The sequence below is a fragment of the Triturus cristatus genome, chromosome 1_2 (genome assembly GCF_964204655.1).
Source record: "Triturus cristatus chromosome 1_2, aTriCri1.1, whole genome shotgun sequence".
In the NCBI taxonomy this organism is placed as follows: Eukaryota; Metazoa; Chordata; class Amphibia; order Caudata; family Salamandridae; genus Triturus; species Triturus cristatus.
Window position 1 is genome coordinate 375577239 of NC_140580.1, and position 22078 is coordinate 375599316.

Sequence of the window (22078 nt, forward strand, 5' to 3'; positions counted from 1 at the left end):
TGAAACTTACAGACATTCTTTAATTGAACTTAAGGGCAGAGGTGCATGCTCTACTGTGCAATGCAGGAGGACACTTCCAACCCAACAGATGTCTATTACAAGTAGCTAACCATCACTTTGTCATTCCCCTAGACACTGTAGAGGCACAAGATGTAGACAATAGTTACCAAGAGTCAAAGAGTGCATGATCTCACTTTCACTACCCCTAACTTCTTGATCAATCTGTGTTTGCAGTTGTGATTTACATTTTGACTTAAAATGTTTCTCACTGAATTGAGTTAACAGTGCTGTGATTTTGAGGTCGGTGTCCACAACTTACTGTTATTTTTTTCTTTATTTCAAGATTTTTTAAATTTCTTCATTAAGGACTAATAAATAATTAAAGGGGAGCACATCATATAAACACCACACAGTTGCAATGGCTTACATACAACTTACACCATGTAGTTCCAGGTCTAGTAAAAATACCCGGAAACAAATTATTCAATCTGACACAGACCTTAAATATACCCACTATAGATGTAAAAACATGGGACAATATTTGGAAATTTCCACACCTGTCTGAAATACCCTCGTTATTGATGCAATGTAGATTCTAGTCAGTATATAGGTTATTGATTTGGACCCCACAAAGATTATAAACATTAAGCGTATTTGATTCTGATAAATGTTGGAATGTCGGTGAACAATCTGGTGACCTAAAGCATTCGACATTTTACAGTAAGCTGGTGCATCTGTTCTGCGAGAAGATCCAAACACGTATTGAAAAGATCTTTCACACACACATACCATTGGATCTGTCAACAATCATTCTTGAAATGTCCGCTCTATCCCCACCTCCACAGTTGAGCCATCATCTACCATTAATGTCAAAATTGACTTATGGTATTTCCGTTTGCACTCAAAACCTTGACCACTATAAACAAATCCTCACTCTAACTTGCTACACACAAAACTAAGCCCTGTTCCAAACATGACCTTCTTGGCCATGACCTGTTCCTAAACATGCCCAGATTTCACTGCATTGGTTGAGTAAACTAGATGCTATATATGGCAAATGCAACAGCAAGGATGCCAATTGCTAGGAGTCTGCACCCACATTCCTTATGCATCCAATGACTAAGCTGCTCCCTATTTGAAAATTACTAATGAATAAAAAAAGTTGGGATTCAGAACAGCAAACTGATCTTTTGGGGATTACAGTCTCAGCATCTGCTACAACTTTTGTGCCCAGACCTCAGAGGATCTGAACTGTTTACAGAAAGGCTGTTAACTCCTTTCCCAATATTAGACAGTCCTTGGGCTGCCTGATTTTTGAGAAAAGGAATTTGAAGTGAGAAAGCCAATGTTACCAACCCAAGAGATTATCTGGAACCTTTCTGCTGAAAACCAAACTAGAATGACCTAAAACCCATACTGCCACTATCCCTAAAGGCCTATGGTTGTCACCCTGGAACGCATATTCTGTAGCCAATCTCCTGCCCTAGCTCAAAGCTCATGTGAGGCTACACATTTCCAAGGATGACCCAGAATCAATAAGCAGTATCATTCTCTGGAATTATGACGTGTGAGGCTCAAACATTTAGTATCACACAAATTAGAGCACGCTATTACTCACTGATATAAGAGATGGGCCTAGGTAAGTGCTAACACACTAAGGTGCAAATCTACTAAAATTGTGTGCATGGTTTGCTTTTTAAAAGTGAGGGAAACCATCACAAAATATTTAGTTGGAACTGACTTTCCAGTGCAAAACTTTTTTTGCAGTGGAAAGTTGCCCGAAAGTAATACAAAGTTTACTTTTTGTACTGGTTTGCATTACATCACGGAGGCATTTTATGAGTGGGGACATGGGTGTTACCATGCAAACACCCATGTTTTTGTATGCAAATTACTATCTATTATCAATGGTAGACAGGGTGTTGTGTCAAATAATAATGCCCCTTTGAGACAGGCTGTGAAGAGGTGCAATTATTTCTCCAAGCACTTTCACCTTTACATGTATGCTGTACTGTACAGAACACAACCAAAATGGCAAAAATATAAAAGCCTGTCCAGTCATAGTATTTTGAACAAAAAATGTATACTTCTAGTGCAGTACCCATGCTAGAGATAGCATAGACACATTTGCACTATGGCTAGGCAGCCTGATTGTGCACCAGCACTAGGGAGTGAGCAGGACAGTGCCATATCTTTAGCAATGCTTTATTGGGGTCAGAATTCAAACCTCTGCATTTAGTTGAGGATACACAACAGTCCTTGTAAGGTGTTTTCATCAAAGGATCCAGTCTCCTGTGATATCCTGATTATCATCATCGGATTTATGTATTTTATACTATAGGGTGCCTGGCAAGATATTGATACTTAAATGGTGTAAATGCTTTTACCTGTAATTTTATCTTTTTATCTATCTCCTGACAATTGCTGCTCCTTAACTGGCACCTTATGCGTAGATTAACTAATAGCTCTACCTTATTAAGGCTATCTTAATCCCTTGTCGTCCTCAGGTGTGGAAGAAGTGAGAAAACTATGTCATTTATGTATCATGGGTGTACATGTCTCCTTTGGCCGGAGCAAATGCTGGTATGCATTTGGAGACAGCATGCATAGCTGCACGAGAGGGGGCTTCCCTCACCTAGTCTTTGTCCTTTGTACGGATGTATGGCATGATACATGACCAGTCTCTCTACTGTCCTCTTCACTGAAACCAAAGTTGGTGGCAGACCTCCCTTTAAAATCTGCACCTCCCGCTCTTCTTCTATTGCTGTTGATGAGCAAACAACACCGATGTTTGCCAGACTCTGACACAGAAACACAAAATCATATTGATCAATTTGTTCTAGTCTGATTTGTGACTCCTAAATCCAGAGGTCCAAAGAACTGATGGAAAACAAAAATGTTCTTCTCAATGATTGGAGGAATGGTTTGAATTTTGAAAAAGTCAGCCATCTGTGGGGTGTGACTTCCCTCAATGGCCACCACAGGACTAAAGCTAAGGGCAGACATGAGCTAGTACTTTGTTCCTCGACTAGACTTGAAAAGGACCATGTCGACTAGTGCGAAGCATTCATGATACCCAGTGGGGAGTTCTTGGTGGGTGGCTGCTCTCTCTCCAGGCTGCACCCAGGGAGACTCCTCCATGAAGCTTTGCCAATGCACCCTTTCAACAGAATAAGAGCTACCCTTCCTGCAATCAAGGCAGGACGACACTTTCCAGGAAAAAGGTTGCCCAGATTTGCCAATGGCTCTCATTATTTCCTCTGCTAATGCAACTCGACCCATCTAAGGGCGATGAGCGGCCATGTTTTCAGCTTTTTGTAGTAGCTATTCCACTATGCTATTCAGCTTTTTATTCCCTTCTCTACCAGATGTGTAATACGGTATGCCCAAATGTGAGATGCTCTTTAGAACTGTTTTTTTCCCTTCTCTTCCTCTTCATTCTCCCTCCTTTTTTCTCTTCCCTTCTTTTATCCCAGTCCTTCAAACGATGTTGCCATCTCTCGTCCTTCCTCCTTTCTCTCTTTCAATGGGAAGATGTAGAACCATACATACCATTATTGTTTGTAGAATCATTATATCATGGTTTCTGATTGTACTCCTTCTTTAAATGCAAATATAAAGAACATTAAAAAAAAAGGTTTCCCTGATTCCTGGAAGATCTGAACAAGGTCTAGCTAACTGGAGAATGTGTGGGGAAAATGCTTCAATAGAAAAAGAACGCCCCGGAGACAGAAGATGCCGGCAATTAGCCTAGAGAGGTGAGGAAAAAACAAATGAACAAACACCTACCTCTTTCGGGAAGCTGAGCTACAACGTTGCCTTCACCAAGCTGGTAAGTGTGCTCTGTGGGAGGCCATCCTGATTCTAAAGCAATTCGAACCATCTTTTTAGCACATACAGTTCAGGAGATATTGTTCATTTATTCACATTTTGAACCCTAACCTTAAAGTCCATTTCCCAATGGTAGCTGGTAAAGCTGTTAGGTTTGTAAGTGCCCGAGAGCACAAGAAAGTTCTGACCATGATCAGTTGATTTTGAGGTTCAGTTAGCCTAAAGTTATTTAACCCTACGTAACTTCAAATGAGGTGTTGGTCCACTATTAAATTACCCATGTTAAAAGAAATGACAACCAATTGGGTCCTACACTGTTTTTTCAACTTTAATTTGAAGGCTTTGATGACCAGACACAAGAAAACGTCACCTTTGATTTCAATGCTGGGACTCAGGACAAACCTTGGACTGCAGCATTGGCATCAGCGGATGGGGCGGGACCTTGATTCATTTTTTGGGGTTAGATACTTTTGATTTTTTTGGGGTGTGGAACCTGATTGGCTGAGGTTGCTACATTGTATCCTTTTTGTGAGGAACTTCTGCTCCTTTGACCGGAGTATCAAAGAACACTGCGGGAACATTTTAGCGAAAGACTTGATACGTCTCAGAAGTTCCTCCATCCCACACTGTTGAAACCAGTCGATAGCATTTGCCATAAGGCCAGTGTTACCAATAATGTAACTTCTAGAATTATAGAGCTGTAATGATATGCATGCGTCTTATTTTGGTTGCAATAGGTGTTGGCACCTTCAGGTGTTTTTGGGTATCGTATTTACGTATCTACCTTTAGTTGACAATCTTCTCGGAAATTATAACATGAACTGGTCTTTGATCGTATTCAGTATTATTTACTGTCGTTCTGTATGCGATAAGACAACAATCTAGGTAAGAGATTGCTAAGACGAAATAAGGCTTGAAGCACCCCTATAATAAGGCCTAAAAGCATTAAAAGCATGAAGCCACATAAAAAATCTGGGAAAAACGCTGATGGCTGTGTACATCATACAGAAGAGCATGGCATTTCAAAATGTGCCATTTGGATCGTGTGCCCTTTAAACATTATCATTGTAAAAATGTTTGTAAAATTGTGTTAGAGATGCTGACATTTATTCCTATAAAACATCATAAAAAGTCGAGCAACTTTTTAAGCACTTTACGCAATTACAGAAAAAAAACATACCTTGATGCTTCACCAGACTTGCTATCTTAAGAAAATAGCACCATGTCAAAAAATCCACTATTTAGTCTAAAAAAATCCCTAGACAAACAATCCTATTTAAAAGTTTGGTCGTCAGGGAAGCCTACTAAAACAGTATCCTGTCTGTAACAGCCATCCACCAGTATTATAATTGCGTTATAGTCAGGGCCACTGGATTTATGCGATTGTGAGGCTGCTGCGACTTACGCATAACTATAGATTTGCCACATAATCCTTCACCTGCTGCAAAATCTGCAGATTTTAACAAAATCATTTTTTCTTTCTAGCCCAAAAGGTTCAAAAGTTACTAAAAACGCAACAACACATGTTGCCACGCAGTTAAAGGCTCCTTGGAAAGTAGGACTGGTCACCATTCTGTTGCTTATTGCTATGTTTGGGTGTTAAACTGGCACTATAAATGTGCAATAAATGCCCAAACAGTTTTAATAAGTTTAAAATTGACAAAATAATGAAGTCATGCTATAGAAAGAAGTGCAGCATAATGCTGCATTATTTGCCTTTTTCTTGCCGCATAATTTACTCAACCCTGCCGCATAATTTGGCCCTCCACTGCACATAATTCCAGTGGCCCTAGTTATAGTCGATGGCATTCTAAATACTGCACAAGGGCTACCGTCCCGTTTTCAGGGAGTGCCACCTGTCGAACTCTACAGAAGGACCACAGTAATGGGTAAACCCCAAATTAGATTGCCAAACAGCCCCCCAAGCCTTTGACTCGAGGCAGAGATTCCAATGCTTATGCAAGGATCTGGGAAGGGTTACACTCTAGGAATATGATAGATACACACCAATACTTCTTAATAACTGAATGTACGGTCATTGCCTTAATTTATAAAAGGAATAGTACTTTTGTACACACAAAGTAAAATATTGTACATGAAATAGTAATAACCGTAGAAAACCTGACCTGTGCAGTTCCTTCGTAGTGAGAGTTCTGACATCGAACTCTGTTATGGCACTTATGGGCTAAGCACTATTGTTTCTGCCAACACAAGTGTCTATGGCGAATGCTAACCTATCCAAGATGTCGGCGATCAGAATCGACTTAATGAGCACAGAATCTATGCTCATGGGCTGATGACCATTTACTTCAGTGGGGACAAAGGCACAAGGGTGCTAAATGTTTGTGTCTCAAGAGACAGCAGAAGTCCTACCCCAAGAATGTACAAGATGATCAGGAGCTGGTGCAACACCCTTATAAAAGATATGTTTGTAAGGATGATTCACTTTGTTACTCCTCAAAGGGAGATGTATCATCTCTCGTTGAACAGCACAGATTGACGTTTCAGGTCATGTTGTAGGAATCTGTATGAGGTGTCTATGCATATGATACAAAACATCTCAAGTCCAAAGTAAAGAAAAAACCACAAGCAAAACCCAAACAATATGGCCACGAAAGCCCACCCAAGCCTAGCAACTTGAAATTTGTCAATAAAAAGAGTTCTGGAGTAACATCCAGTGCCCACAGCAGTTCCCTAGCCTACAGAGGGAGACTACGGATGATTCTGGTGCTTACACACCAACATTCCTATACTAGAGGACACGAGTCTTCAATGCCCCATAAAACCACCGATTGCAGCAGAGATTTTATGGTGCTAGAATAGGCCGAGGACACAGACTCTGGCAACCCCTCCTGCAAGGGCCAAGCTGGAGGCAAGTAACTGGGAATTCAACCTAATTTTGTGAGCACTTTTTATGACTTTGTATTTTTGTGCCAACACATCAACAATGTGCAGTATGCAGTTAAACACACAATTTCATGTGCATAGACTGATTGCTTTTGAAACACGTATCCTATGATGTGTAGAAGTGCGTTTTCTTAATGTATGTTATCTAGGTCATATTTCTGTGCAAAACGCCATCTTGACTAAAATGAAAGCCCACTCTGTCATTAGGATGGAATTAATCTCTCTCATTCATTCAGCACTTTCCCCCATGCACTCACTCTCCACACCACTTCCACAGCACACAGTCAATCTGAATTATATTAGGATATTTCCACATGCATTGCTGTTCTGTTCAGTATACAATGTCTCTGGCTCGGATGTAACTTGCAACATGCCATGTATCCCTCATATTCATTGAGACCTATTCCTTTGCATTACATGTTATTGTTAATGTATCTTCTGCTGTTCGAGCATCCTTCGATGATATTAGCATAGAGGGTGCTGAATTATCATTCATGTAGTGGATTAGTACTTAAGTGTTAAGGTAATAGCGTTTATTGTTATTGTGCTCTGATTTGCTGAAAAAAATATATATTTGTTCACAGCACGATGATTCTGCAAATTTTCATCTTCTATACAAGAATTGTGTATGAATACCCTTGATTTTGGGAGTGAGCCAGAAGACTTTACTATTCTGCTAGGGATTCTGTCTAATTCTTTCTTGAATATGCTACCCATTGAGACTTAGAATGCTTCTTGATTTTTGCCTATTCTGCATAACTCTACATTTGAGAGCCTTCATGGTACTGACTGTAGCACTTATTTTTTAATTTTTTAATAAAACCGTTTAACCTTCTTGTTGATTTAGAACTCAATTATTGATTGGGTCCTTATCATTAATATGAATTATTTATTGAATTGAATTTCAGATTTTTGATGTTTGGGAGGTTCCTTAAGACAGGGAAGTAATGTACCTCATAGAAATGATTTTTAACACTGTCTCCGATTTAGTAACTGTCGTAAAAACTGATATAGGTACATTTTGGGGTGTCTCAATTTCGGGGTACACTTTTACTCCCACAGTTGTCTCCAGAACTTCTTGACAGTTTTCAATATAGTCAACTATTCAGGACATTGGGTGGCCTGTCCAAGCAACCTCTCTGAATCTCCAGGCTGGTGGTTGGAGCAGCGGTGAGGGATCCTTGAGTTTTCCGGAGGCAAATTGAAGATGCGTACAGGTTTCCTTGTAGCTCTCTCAGGGCAACAGAAGAGAAAGGCTTATGCTTATCAGCAGCAGATGGCCATGGATCTTACCTGGGCCCCATATTATGCAGACAGATGGTGCAGGTGGTATGCTCAGCAGATGGGTGAGGAGACTACGTGCTCCAAAGGTGGCGGAGTACCAGAAAAGGTGCTGTCTAGTGTTGTCTTCTCACAGGTAGTGGCATCCCTCTTACAAGACAGGCACAGCAGCTTTCTTCTTGAGTTTCTTCGGTCCAAGATTATTTCCAAATTGAAAATAAAGGCAGTCACCAGCAGAGTGTTGCACATGGAACTTGGTGTGCAGTTTTGCATTGGAAAAAACCTCATGGTCCAGATGGCAGTATTCATGGCCAAAGTTAGCCAATCAGCACTTCTGCCATGTTTACATTCTAAGGGTTTTCCCTAATCACAAAATGTATGGATGTTGCATGATCATGTCATTCTAGGGTCAGGGACAACAGTAGTCTCTAACCAGCCCAGTCTGGTTTGTATTGAGTCACGGGCAGCAGGCAACATCTCACAGAGGAGGCAAGCATGGCAGGAAAAAGGAGAGGGGGGGCTGGGAGCACTATAGCAGAGATACTGCTTCAAAGTACAAAGGATGAAAGCCTGACACCCATAGTAACAAGGGAAAATCATATCATTTATGTCTTTCCTTTGTAGTCGATGATAAGACAAAGAATATCAGTCACATGAATACAGGATCCAACTTTAGGATTAATTCACACAATTAGTTTTTTATTAATTTCTTATTAATCATTTTTATTTTTTGTCTATTTTTGATTTTTAGTTGCATGATTAATATTAATTCACTTTTGATTGAGAGAGAGATTGCTTCACTGTTAATAATTTGCTAAGTTATTGTAACTCACAGCAATGTTCATGTTCAGTTATCTTAGACCTCCTTTTAGTGTATGTTATCTTAAAAAAAAAAAGATTTTGTTAGGTATGTACATATTAAATGAATTGTCGAAAGAGCGTTTAAACTCTAGATCACAACTATGTTTATATTTCTTATTTTAGTAACCACTGGTATGAAAATCCTGAAGAAGGCTTTGCCGAAACGCGTTGGTATTTTATGAATACTGCCAGTGTCTTCAAATATGGCTTTGATCACATGTTCATTTGCATAAGGACAATGTAGATTATTATGAAATTAATAAACTGTTAGATCAGATATATTTGTATCTTCAAGTTGTAGTCATGATATATTTTCCTCAGGTTATACCGCAACTTAAATTGACAGGTGGTTCTAATTTGTATAAAAAATATTTATAATGTGTATTCATTCATGTAGTGAAATCAATTTTGTATGAATTGTATTTATAAATATATATATTTTCCAATTAAATTACTTTTTTATCTTCAAAACAAAAAACAAAGAGAAGAGTAATAAAAATTATATATTTTTTTCAAGATATCTGTCATGATTTTTGTGTCTCTAGAGTTTACATGCCCTTTTAGGTTACCATAGCACTTAACCCGGTGCATAGTGTTTTCCAAATAACCCATAGTAACAAGAACACTGTATCGTTTACAGGGGAGAGAAAAGGGAACACATAGAAGAAATCCTCCAGGTAACAAAAGCAGCCTCGCACAAAATCCTGTGGCATTTCAAGTTGCCACACACAAGGAGCCAAAATGGACCCCACACAGAGATCATACTCTACCCTCAACTCAACAGATGTGCACATGTACCCTTCATACATATCCAACATATGAGGATGGAAAAAAGCGTCAGGTATGGGACACTGGCTGAATCTTTTAAACGGGGAAGGCTAGAAATCATCTTCCTGGAAGGGTACAAGGAAAAACGCCTATTCTTTCATGATGTATCACAGTCCGACTACTGCCAGTCCCAGCTATGAGGGTTCAATACATTTTTAATTATTGAGCCGGCATGAGTGTGGGGTTCGTAGGAAAAATATGACAAAAATGAAAGAAACCTATAGGGAAACAACAGACGGCAGGGTGGGTCTCTCCAGAACCATGAAGGATATTTTCCTTCCCTACCGAAGCGCTGGACCATGGTACTGCTGATGTGCCTGAGAGATTTCTCATTCATCAATGCACTCCCTAATGTATCTGTTACGCCTCCAGATGTCATAGCAAAATGTTTGGCATTCTTTTTAACAATAACTTGTGTTTTGCTGTTTATATCTGAATGGCGATTTGAAAAATGCCTTGTGCCCACTAAACAAGGCAGCATTTATAAACACACTAAACATAAACAATAGAAGACGTGCATGGATAAATAAAAATCCACTCATGTCCGATTAATATGAGCTTCATCCATTTGGAATTGCTGTGCATTTTACAGCTCTGGAATATGACTTGGGAAGCCAACGAACTGGTTCACCCCTTGTAGTCACTGTTCTGCAATTTTCCAGATTGGCCACTAAATTGTGCATTAAAGATGGAAAATTGATGGTTGCCACCAAAAGATCTCTGGTCTGGTCGTTTAGGAGGGCACAGGAATTAGTTGCTAAACTGCATAGACTGGAACTGTTAACCCAAGCTGAAACCCTGACTCCCTCAATTGATTCAATACTTTCCCCTATTTGATAATATTGTTTTTGGTAATGGGTAATCATAATAATAATAAAAGCATTAATAACAATAACATTATTATGATTATTATTGTTATTATTATTAATAATAATGATGATAATTATAAGAATAGTTGCCATTATTTGTATTTCCTTGAATAAAATTAATAAAATAAAACTATTATAATAATAATAACAATACGCATTATGATAATACTAATAAGTATTGTTTTGTATTATTTCATTGAATAATAATAATAACAACAATAATAATTCAATAACAACGCCAATGATAATAACATCATCATTAGTATTATTATTGCTATTATAATTATTAATAATAACAATAATAATAATAATGACAATATTGGTTGTCGTTATTTTTTATCATTTCCTTGAATAAAAATTATAAAATAAAGCAGTAATGGTAATAAGTATATTATTAATAATAATAATAATAATAATACTCAACAATTATTCTTATTAAGATCATTTTGATTGTCATAAGTCTTGTTAATATTAATATTGTTCATCGTTATTATTCAAACCTATGATGGGCCAGTATAAGAGTTCTTCGCGTCCAGCTCTCAGTGTCTGCGAGGATACCTGCCTCTGCTCTCATAATGACCACAAGTTTTCATGCCTGTGACGGAGGCCTTACTATGTGAAAATACAGCTGCGGCCAGAGCCATTCATTGAAATCCATAGAGACTCGTGCCTCCAATAGCAGGACTCTTGGAGCTCTTTCTCAAATAGTGTTGTAGGATGTTTATTTGGCTGGACACGTTTTTAGTAGACATTTTGTTCTGTTTGTTTATGGTTACTGGGGATCTGTGTTTGTTATGTCACATTGTGACAATGCACAGAAGCTGTGGCAGGCTCATGTTTCCTTGCTGTGGTGTATTATGTCCATTTGGAGAGTGGGGGGCTGGTTGACTACAGAGTTGTGGAGCTGTTTTTCGTAGTCTGTGCTTTTTGTCACCGGCCCTGGTGAATGCTCTCTTGGAATGAGTAGGGCTGTGCAGGATACATGCCGTACCACGGTTTGCTTGATGCGTGTGACTTTTGTATCAGATGTCTGGCATATACTGTGTGTTGCATCATGCCTGAGTGTGTTGTGCTGTGTATCATGGTTTGGCAGTTGATGTGCACTGCTTCATGTTCGAGTGGGTGTTTCGGGGTTCTTTGGTTGCATCAAATAAGGTTGTAGAAGAATAGCCCTTTCTGATGAAACCTGTGTGTGTGATTTGTCCTGGGCCGCCTGAATCTTCTTGAACTCGAATCATACATGTTTTCGGGTGACTTATGTAATGTAATGTAATCGTACACTTGTAAAGCGCAACTGTCACTCCAAGGAGCACAATGGCGCTAGGTGGATCGCTGAGTTGGAACTTAATCTGGGCATCTGAGGGTGAAAAGAGGAGTCAGATAAGTGCTCTGCATAAGGCGTCAGAGTATCCAAGTTTTTAGGACCTTCCTAAAGAGAGTTTCAGATTGGATATGACGGAGATGGTTGGGGAGTTGGTTCCACGCTTTGGAGCCTATCACTGCAAGCAATTTTCCTCCTTTTGAGACATATCTAAATGCTGGTGGTTTTAACAGATTGGTGTTAGATGATCTAAGGCATCGCAGAGGTAGATAATGTGCAAATCTGGACCGGAGATATTGTGGTCCTGAGGAATGAAATATTCTGAAGGTGATGATCAGAATCTTAAAAAGGACTCTTTTATGGATAGGTATAGTGTAGTGGTGTAGTGTTTCTAGGGCCGCCCATGCAGATGATCTCCTGGGCCATTTTGGCACTAGACGGGCTGATGTGTGTTGAACCATTTGGAGTTTGTGTAAGACTGATTTGTTGGCCCCTGCATAGAGGCTGTTGCAGTAGTCCAATCTAGACATGATTAGGGCCACAGCAACTGCCTGTCTACCTGTAATGGAGAGAAAATCGAAAAACCTTTTGAGTGATTTAATAATATGAAAGCAAGACTCAACTACTGCTAATGATTGTCGGTTGAAGGATAGGGCAGCATCAAATTTAATTCCCAGGTTTCTAGCTACTTTTACTGTGTTGGGGGGTGGGCAGTGTCAGCTGGCCACCATATATTGGGAGAGAAGGCGTTCCCTTGTTCCAATGGTAGGATTTCCATCTTTTCTGAATTGCACTTTAGATGGTTGGTTTTCATCCATTGGAAAGTTGCCGTGAGACATAAGCGGACATTTTCTTCTGCCTCTGTGATGTTTTTATCTAGGACCAGAATTAACTGAGTATCGTTTGCATATGAGATAGTCTCGATGTTAAAGGATGATATCAAACTGATCAATGGGTCCATGTAGGCATTTAAAAGCACCGGGCTGAGAATAGACTCTTGAGGGACACCGGAGAGCAGGGGTTTTTCTGTTGACTTGTATTGGCCAAGAGTGATGACTTGTCTGCGGTTCTGCAAGAACCCTTTAAGCCAAGCCAGGGCTATGTGGGAGATGCCTAATGATTCGAGACAGTCTAGGAGAATGACAAGTGAGACCGTGTCGAAAGCGGCCGATACATCTAATTGAACTAGAACCGCATTCTTTCCTTGATCAAGGGCGGCTTTGAGAGATTCCGCCATGTACAGTAGGGCTGATTCTGTTGAATGCTGGGATCTGAAACTGGATTGGTTAGGGTGTAGGATTTTTGCTGCTTCCAGGTAGGTAGTGAGTTGGAGGTTTTTTGGTGGCTTGCTAAGACATGGGAGTAAAGAGATAGATCAGAGATTAGTGAGGATGGTGGGGTCCGCAAGTTGTTTCTTTTGTAATGGCTTGACTGCTGCAAGCTTCCATTCTGTAGTGATTTTTGCTGATGAAAGAGAGGCATTAATTATTTCGTTTATGATTGAATTTACAGTATCAATTATAGCGTGTAAAATTGAGGGAGGACAGGGGTGGAAGGGGGAGCCAGATTTAATAGCAAGAATCGCCTGGCGAGATTGGTCCAGGCTAATGAGCTCAAACGTTTGTAGAGTCTGTCTATCTTTGTCTGAGACGATGTTGTTGTTGGTGGAGGGACCAGGGGATACAGTAAGATCTAACTGTAATGCTTTAACTTTCTGTTCAAAGTAGTCTGCTATGCTATCGCAAAGAGACTGCGATGGGGGAATCTCTTGTTGCAATGATTTTGGGTTAGTAAAAGCGTTAACTATCTTAAAGATAGTTTTTTTATTTGAGTTTGCCCTTTTAAGCACATCTGGATAGTAGGCTTTTTGGGCTTTTTTAATCTGGGAGTGGTAGCTTCTAAGAGCTGTTTTAAATGTGGTTAATTTTGTCTGCTCATAGTTCTGATGCCATCTGCGTTTTAGGGTCCTACAATGGGCTTGTAATTCTTTCAGAATTTGAGTATACCATGGGGCGGAAGCTTTCTTTTGTGGGCGTCTATTTTGAGGACCTGGAGCTGCGAAATGGTCCCTCAAGGTGTGCATCCACTGCGTGAAAAGTTGGCTGTCAACTATTGGGTCTCCTGACAGGTTTGGTGTGCAAACTAATGCAGCTTGATGTGAGTCAGGGTGTGCTGTCATCTCCTTCCAACTGGGTGTGGCCTGTTGGAAGGTCGTGCGCCACTTGGTGTTTGACATGCGCTGGAAGCCGAATCTGATTTCTAAGGGAATCATCTTATGATCAGACCAGGTTAGTTTAACTGGGGGCTTGACTCCGAAGGTTTTAAGGTTGGAGCAAATACTGTCATGCGTGTGGCCAGCGTTGTGAGTGGCGATAAAAAAATCCACTGCTCCAGGCTGAGTGTGTCCATGATTTCCTTAAAATGTGTTGCCCTTGGGTCATTGACTGTGTCAAGGTGGATATTGATCTCTCCTAACAAGGTAAAGTTGGAGAATCTGAGGGTGAGTGAGCTCACCAATACTATCCAAAAAGGATTTGTAGGGGCCTGGTGAGCGGTAAAGCAGGGCTCCTGCGAAAGCAAAGGAGTCCTATAATTGGAAACAGAAACAAATGCCCTCTGCTCCTTTGAGGTCTGGTAATTGGGATACTGAACACTTCAATGAGCTACGATAGATGATTTCCAGGCCTCCCCCAAGTTGTTCTGGTGTATCTAGTCTATGGATAAGGTAGCCAGGGGGAAGGGCACTGACTATATCTGGGTTGCACCAGGCCTTCAGCCAAGTTTCAGTTACAAAGAGGCAGTCTAGTTCGTCGTTTATTATTAAATCATAGATATGTTGGGCATGCTTGCACAGTGATCGAGCATTTATAAGACCCTCTTGTAGGCAAGGTAATTTAGCGCTATTTTCGGGTGATATGTCCTGTGTATGCCTGAGGGTTAGTTTGCAGTTTTTACAACAGATTGGCTTTTTCCAGTTTGCGACATTCAGGGAGTTTTTACATTGTATGTGGTTACTGTTTAGGGCTAAGAGAAGATCTCTTTTGAAGCAATTACCTGGTGGAGAAAGGGCAGCATTTCTGGCGCTGGATGCGTTCCAGACGTGGACGGGTGCAGACGGGCTTGCCTTTAGCGTGCCTTTGGCGCGCCCGCGGGGCACACATGCCGTGCCCACTGCGCACGTCCGCTGCACGTCAGCGCCATCTCCCAGTTTAATACTGTGAGGCGGGTCGCTCTGGGAGGAGACTAGACCGTCTCCCTCCGAAGATAGCTTCTGCCACGGGGGCTACCGGAAGTGAGTAAAATTAACTATTGGTCCTCCCTCCACTCAATCAGCAATTGCTGTGGTGGACCGTGGAGGAAAATAGCGGTGCGTAAAAACAATGATGGGGTTGTGAGGTGAGAACAAAGAGGTTAAAAAATGCAGAACGCAAAATGCGCAGTGAAATAAAGATAAAGCATTTGTTATATTCCTTATTTAGAGGATTGCTGTGACTTATGGTGTGCTATTTAAAACATATAATCAAAGCAGGAGGCTTAAAAAAGCAATTAGCACTCATCTGGCACCTAAGGTACCTTTTTGCAGATCATCTGCTGTGCGTCAGCGCCATTTCCCAGTTTAATACTGTGTGGCCGGTCGCTCTGGGAGGAGACTAGACCGTCTCCCTCCCAAGATGGCTTCCGCCGCGTGGGCTAGCCGAAGTGAGTAAAATAACTATTGGTCCTCCCTCCACTCAATCAGCAATTCCTAGGTTAACCACATCTGTTGGGGGCTGAGTACTAGTGAGGGCAACAAGCTGACTGACTGATCATGGAGGTTGTGAGGACAATGTGTCATTTTATTGACTTGTGAGCTTGTTGTGTGCTTGGTGGGAAGTCAGAATTAATTTAAAGGGACATTTCATGCATGGAACTTTACCAGCACACCCACCATTGTTTAGTTAAAAATTGCTTTCATGCATAGGAAGTTTCAGATACAGACATGACAACCAATAAGAAATAAATTAATGTGATGGAAAGAAAGCAGTTAGAATTCAGAGGCCATGAACCTTGCAATATCATATCAGTATCAGTTAAAGATAGAAAACAAAATTCACATTATTTTTATTTTTATTTTTTTATTTATTCAATGCGATCTTATATAGCACGAACATTACCCGAAGGTGTCAGAGCGCTTTACAAAAGAACCAGTTGCATTACATAAGGATTTTGGATTACATGAGTAACATAAGAGATACAAACAGAAAAAATGCAAATGTACAAGGTGTAAAGTCACTCAAGGAAGAGATATAAACAGGAAAAAATTGCACATGTGCAAGCTGTAAAGTCACTCAGGGAAGAGATACAAACAGATAAACTCTAAAATCACATAGGAATGGTAGTAAGTACAAAGGTCTACTACATATACTAGTGGTTAGAGTTCTATATATACAAACAGTAAATTAGCTCAGGATTACATTTTAACAGCGATTAGGCTTGGTTAATTATATATTACATATATATATATATATATATATTCACTGAAAAAACCATAGGTTTCACACATGTTATAGTTAGCGGAAATTTTACTGATAAAAAACCAATGAAATTCCCCCGTTATAGTTAGTGCAGGAAACTATAACTCACGCGACCGCAATCCTCTGCTGATGCTAATACTGTATTTAGACACTTATTTGCCCATGTCTTCTTCCATAAATTTTTAGCTATACATATATTACAAATATTTTTTTTTCATAAAGACACATATGTCATCAGCAGAAGATTGCGGTCGCGTGAGTTATAGTTTCCTGCACTAACTATAACGGGGGAATTTCATTGGTTTTTTATCAGTAAAATTTCCGCTAACTATAACATGTGTGAAACCTATGGTTTTTTCAGTGAATTTGCAAGGTTTTTTAAATACTAATTCCTAACTATAACGTGTGTGAACCTATGGTTTTTTCAGTGAATTTGTACGGTTTTTTAAATGCTAAGTTACTTTACGCCATTCGTGGCGTGCGCGCCCACTTAACGCAGTTCGTTCCGTGCGTGCACGGTGCGCTTCGCGCACCACGCGCCCACTTTACGCAGTTAGTGCCGTGCACGCACGGTGGGCACGCGGTGCGCTACACGCACCGCGTGCCCACGTTACGCTAGATGGGCCATGTACGCACGATGCGCTTCGCGCACCGTGCGCACATGGAGGACATATTATGCGCTTCCTTGTGATAGGTAATCTGTTGAAATTTTTTTGGGAAATGCTGTGCTCTTATACGCCATGCACAAATGGTGGCCTTCGGCCACCATTTGCACACGGGGTGGAGAGAGTGTCGATTTTTTTAAAAAAAATGTTTTACCGTACGCGTACGGTAAGCGTACGGTAAGCGTAATCGGCTAAATTTTCGAAAAATAAAATATTACCGTTTTTTGCCTTGGGGGATCTTTGAAGACTCAACTAATATGGTTATGTGCATGGGCGCTGTCTAAACAGCCCCTTTATATGTTTTTGGCATTTGTTTATCAGCTCCTCCCTCAGAGTGCGAGAGAGAAAATGGCGGCCGCCGCTTCCTGGTATCGACCGATTCGAATGTTTACTAAGATCTAAGGGCCAATCAGAATCGCGCTCGCGCACGCCACCGTACGCGTACGGTAAGCGCACCGTAAGCGCACCGTAAGCTGGCTCAGATATATATATTGATTTAAAGGCTATTTTCTCAGAATCTACTGAACAGATTTACACCAAACCTACAAAAGGCACTTCCTTGACCTGAGGACTACCTCTCTGCCAAATTTCAAGTAATTCTGTTCAGCCGTTCGGGCTGTAGCTGTGTCTAAAGGTCCTATGGAAAAATGCATGGGAAAAACGCGTTTTGGGACCCCCCTTTTATCTCAGCCCCCGCTTGACGAATCCCCCCGAGACTTTCAGGGTAGGAGCGGAGTGTAGCGCCCCACCTATTTTGAAAATTTCGCAAGGATTCGTCGACCGGCGCAAAAGTTATTCAAAATAGAATGTTGCGGATTTCCTATGGAAACGTGGTCCTAACTATAACTACCTACTGGCGACCGCCAGTAGGTAATATATATATATATATATATATATATGCTTCAAAAATAAAGCCCCACTCCGACTTCTGTGCAAACACAAGACTTTATTCATCTGAAGCAGCATATATATAACTCAAGTCCTGACCGGTTTCGGCGTCACCACGCCTTGCTCACAGGTGAGTTCAATATTTACCATGTGGTCACGACACGAGGCCATAGGATCAACTACAGCCCCCAGCATGCATCATCGTTGCTTTGTAATCATGAGGCATTGCTTAATATTCATGTTTTCCCCAAATAGCGTTTTATGAACAATGTCCCAACAACGTACCAAATTGTAATGTGCACGCATTCCTTCTCACAGCAAGTGCACTTTTATGCTGCCTCTGTCCATGATGAGGGTTAGCACTGCGGAGCTTCCAAGAGGAGAAAACTCCCCTATTCCCTTTCTCTCTGATGCGCTACCAATACTTCTGGCAATCCTTCGTTTGGTGCGCGAGAGCGTGTCATGCCCCCTCCATAAAATCCAGCACAACATCCTCCGTTTACTGGGGGCCACCGACTCTGCAGGGTGGGCTCAAAGGTTGCAGGAGCGGAGAAGCCTGCATATTCAATGCTTCAAAAATAAAGCCCCACTCCGACTTCTGTGCAAACACAAGACTTTATTCGTCTGAAGCAGCATATATATAACTCAAGTCCTGACCGGTTTCGGCGTCACCACGCCTTGCTCACAGGTGAGTTCAATATTTACCATGTGGTCACGAGGCCATAGGATCAACTACAGCCCCCAGCATGCATCATCGTTGCTTTGTAATCACGAGGCATTGCTTAATATTCATGTTTTGCCCAAATAGCGTTTTATGAACAATGTCCCAACAACGTACCAAATTGTAATGTGCACGCATTCCTTCTCACAGCAAGTGCACTTTTATGCTGCCTCTGTCCATGATAAGGGTTAGCACTGCGGAGCTTCCAAGAGGAGAAAACTCCCCTATTCCCTTTCTCTCTGATGCGCTACCAATACTTCTGGCAATCCTTCGTTTGGTGCGCGAGAGCGTGTCATGCCCCCTCCATAAAATCCAGCACAACATCCTCCGTTTACTGGGGGCCACCGACTCTGCAGGGTGGGCTCAAAGGTTGCAGGAGCGGAGAAGCCTGCACATTCAATGCTTCAAAAATAAAGCCCCACTCCGACTTCTGTGCAAACACAAGACTTTATTCGTCTGAAGCAGCATATATATAACTCAAGTCCTGACTGGTTTCGGCGTCACCACGCCTTGCTCACAGGTGAGTTCAATATTTACCATGTGGTCACGAGGCCATAGGATCAACTACAGCCCCCAGCATGCATCATCGTTGCTTTGTAATCACGAGGCATTGCTTAATATTCATGTTTTGCCCAAATAGCGTTTTATGAACAATGTCCCAACAACGTACCAAATTGTAATGTGCACGCATTCCTTCTCACAGCAAGTGCACTTTTATGCTGCCTCTGTCCATGATAAGGGTTAGCACTGCGGAGCTTCCAAGAGGAGAAAACTCCCCTATTCCCTTTCTCTCTGATGCGCTACCAATACTTCTGGCAATCCTTCGTTTGGTGCGCGAGAGCGTGTCATGCCCCCTCCATAAAATCCAGCACAACATCCTCCGTTTACTGGGGGCCACCGACTCTGCAGGGTGGGCTCAAAGGTTGCAGGAGCGGAGAAGCCTGCACATTCAATGCTTCAAAAATAAAGCCCCACTCCGACTTCTGTGCAAACACAAGACTTTATTCGTCTGAAGCAGCATATATATAACTCAAGTCCTGACCGGTTTCGGCGTCACCACGCCTTGCTCACAGGTGAGTTCAATATTTACCATGTGGTCACGAGGCCATAGGATCAACTACAGCCCCCAGCATGCATCATCGTTGCTTTGTAATCACCAGGCATTGCTTAATATTCATGTTTTGCCCAAATAGCGTTTTATGAACAATGTCCCAACAACGTACCAAATTGTAATGTGCACGCATTCCTTCTCACAGCAAGTGCAGTTTTATGCTGCCTCTGTCCATGATAAGGGTTAGCACTGCGGAGCTTCCAAGAGGAGAAAACTCCCCTATTCCCTTTCTCTCTGATGCGCTACCAATACTTCTGGCAATCCTTCGTTTGGTGCGCGAGAGCGTGTCATGCCCCCTCCATAAAATCCAGCACAACATCCTCCGTTTACTGTGGGCCACCGACTCTGCAGGGTGGGCTCAAAGGTTGCAGGAGCGGAGAAGCCTGCACATTCAATGCTTCAAAAATAAAGCCCCACTCCGACTTCTGTGCAAACACAAGACTTTATTCGTCTGAAGCAGCATATATATAACTCAAGTCCTGACTGGTTTCGGCGTCACCACGCCTTGCTCACAGGTGAGTTCAATATTTACCATGTGGTCACGAGGCCATAGGATCAACTACAGCCCCCAGCATGCATCATCGTTGCTTTGTAATCACGAGGCATTGCTTAATATTCATGTTTTGCCCAAATAGCGTTTTATGAACAATGTCCCAACATATAGAAAGTAACAAAAATATCACCCAATATTATTGGGATGAACATTTTAATGATTCTAAAACATTTTTAGACCCAGTCAGAATCTAGTGTCTGAGGGATTTGACCTGTTAGACATATGTATGAACACTAAGGGACTGATTACGATGTCAGGTGGAAAGCCTCCACCCGGTGGTCAGAAGCTTTCTGACCGTAGTCGGAGGCTTTCCAACCGACACTGTCAGTTTGCATTCCGACCACCGAATTACGATGTCGGGGATCGGAGCGTAAACAGGCCGGTTATTTCGATGCGGTTCCGACCGGCTCTCGGAGTCTTCCGACCGGTCAGAACCGCCCTGTAATCAACTATGGACGGCGTTTCTGCCATCTGGATTACGGTATTGGTTTCCAACAGCCTTTCCGTGCCGGTCTTTCTGACACAGAAAGGCTGTCAGAAAGTGATTTGGGGGCCACTAGCAGGACCCTGTGCCTCCGCGGCCTATGGTTGGTAGCCGAGGGGGTACCCAGGGTGCCCCCCTGTAAATCCCTGCACTGTATGGTAGGCACCTTGGGTGCCTGCCACAGGGTGCATTGTTTTCCACACACACCCTTTTCTCTATGGGAGCCTGTGTTACTACCAGTGTATGGCCGTAACACAAGATCCCATAGTGAAAAGGGAGTATGCGACCGAACAGTGTTCATTCGCATCTAAATCATTTGGTCGGAATTGCCGACCGGAGGTCGGTTGGTCCCAAGACCGAGACGGTGTTGGTTGGAGGCAACTCTGACCGACATCGTAATGAGGCCCTAAATTTCCAAAATAGACAGTGGACCTTACTCTGGTCAAATGTATAACGTATTGAATAAAGAGTGTAAAGTACCAGTTGTTCACACTCAATTAGTATAAGGAGGTAGCAATCATATATTCACAATTTTGACACTGACAGGCATATATACAAGCCCCTATCACCACCAAAACATCACTTTTAAAGATGTTGTGGTGGCCATACAGTTAGTAAGCAGCTAGTTAGACTATGAGGATGGGGGCAGGCTGTGCTCCTGAACAATGACTGATTAGCCTTTAATGGTCCACTAGTCCAGTGAGTGCCTGCGGTACAAGCCCCCCCATACCTCAAACAGAGGGGGATATATCAGAGATGATCACCCCAAAAAAAGAAAATATCAAAGTGCTCCCTCCCCTGAGCTTGAGACTATCCTGAAGTCTAGGGTACCTGGATGGGACCTGACGATGAAGTCTGCCTCCAATAGAGTGAAGGAGAGTTTTCTTGGAAACAGGTACTGTGGGTTTTGCCACTAACACTCCATTCAGGTCTACAGATCACCGGACTGAGCATATCTTTGTTGTATATATTGTTAGGCCTGGGGGCAGTAACTACTGACTACCTTAGTACTCTTGTCCGCCCTCTTTTTTTGGGCCAAGTGTGGCGTTCCAATTTAACATGCAAAAAATATACAGGCGTCTGAGAGGGGAGATAATAACCAATAATAAATTAGGGCTGCCTATTGTCTGGATCGTGCATTTGTATCATGTTTAGCAGAAACAATGAGCTATTTAAAAATAAAAAAAGAGAAGAGCACTAATATATAGTAGTTTCAGCTTTGTGTACACAAAGTACAGTTAATT